Source organism: Sphaerodactylus townsendi, linkage group LG06, assembly GCF_021028975.2.
Source record: "Sphaerodactylus townsendi isolate TG3544 linkage group LG06, MPM_Stown_v2.3, whole genome shotgun sequence".
In the NCBI taxonomy this organism is placed as follows: Eukaryota; Metazoa; Chordata; class Lepidosauria; order Squamata; family Sphaerodactylidae; genus Sphaerodactylus; species Sphaerodactylus townsendi.
This window is the reverse complement of record NC_059430.1, coordinates 118,023,640-118,024,665: the sequence shown is the minus strand read 5'-3', so window position 1 is coordinate 118,024,665 and position 1,026 is coordinate 118,023,640. Positions and strand designations below refer to the sequence as shown.

The 1,026-nt window shown below is 44.5% G+C and overlaps 1 non-coding gene across 1 annotated transcript; it reads left to right on the top strand.

The window, feature by feature from the left end:
• The first annotated feature begins 596 nt into the window (after nt 1-596).
• TRNAA-GGC lies at nt 597-668 on the top strand. Its single transcript has one exon. It is a non-coding gene; the product is annotated as a tRNA-Ala (tRNA).
• Nucleotides 669-1,026: the final 358 nt, after the last annotated feature.

The following is a 1,026-nucleotide window of genomic DNA, read 5'->3' as shown; positions in this document are numbered from 1 at the left end:
ATATTGGTGCCTAACTAGTCTTGACAATCTAGTAAACATCAAAGACAGGCTGGTAGAGCTAATTCACTATTGGTCTCCACCCTTACCTCTGGTCTCACTGAGATTTACCCTTTGTGTCACAAATTGCTCTCTGCTCACATCCAGCTGACCCAATTCTGTCCTGACCCCATCCTGGATTCTGCCATTTGACTTTTTAATAGATGGGGGATTTCTGCTTGACATTAGTAGAAATGGACAAGTTCTCTATTTTGCCATTGCAGGTCTTCACAACAGAAAATTACTCCTTATCTACTTAGGAGGTGTAAGTAAAGTTGCCAACTTGGTAACTCTTCAGCATCCTCCAAACCACTGTCTGATAATGAAATTGTTACAGCTTATTTTAGTCCCACCCTCCCACTTTACCCACCCAATCACAGCTCATGGATGGGACAGCTATCTTCTTCTAGGCAATGGTGATGCTTCTCCAATCCCCCCATGCCTGCGATTTGTCATGCAGGGAATCCTCATGTATCCTCCCTCCATTGGAACAGTGTAACTGCTTACACATAGGCAAGGGATCACTTTGCATAAGAACTGTTGACACTGAGACATAGGGAGGAGCTGTGGCTCAGTGGTAGAGCATCTGCTTGGCATACTGAAGGGCCCAGGTTCAATTCCTAGCATCTCCAGTTGAAAAGGATCAGGTCCTGAAACCTAAAGGTTTGCTGCCAGTCTGAGTAAACAACACTGATGTTGATCGACCAAGAATTCAGTATAAGGCAGCATCATTTGTCCATGGAGAAAAGTGGACACAGCTAGTAGAGAAGCTGTCTTTTTCCAGCTCCTCCTAAAGTTGATCCCAAGATACCGTTTGAGAGGTTGTCAAGAAGGTATAAGCAGTTCTTGCCAGCAAGATCATGCAGAGAAGGTACAACACAGGATATGTCTCCATCACTGAACTGTGTCAAAGTACAGGAAGTTGGCACCACAGCCCAAACACACACACGTTCTACCTCACTTGTTCTGGTTGCCACATACAATATTGAT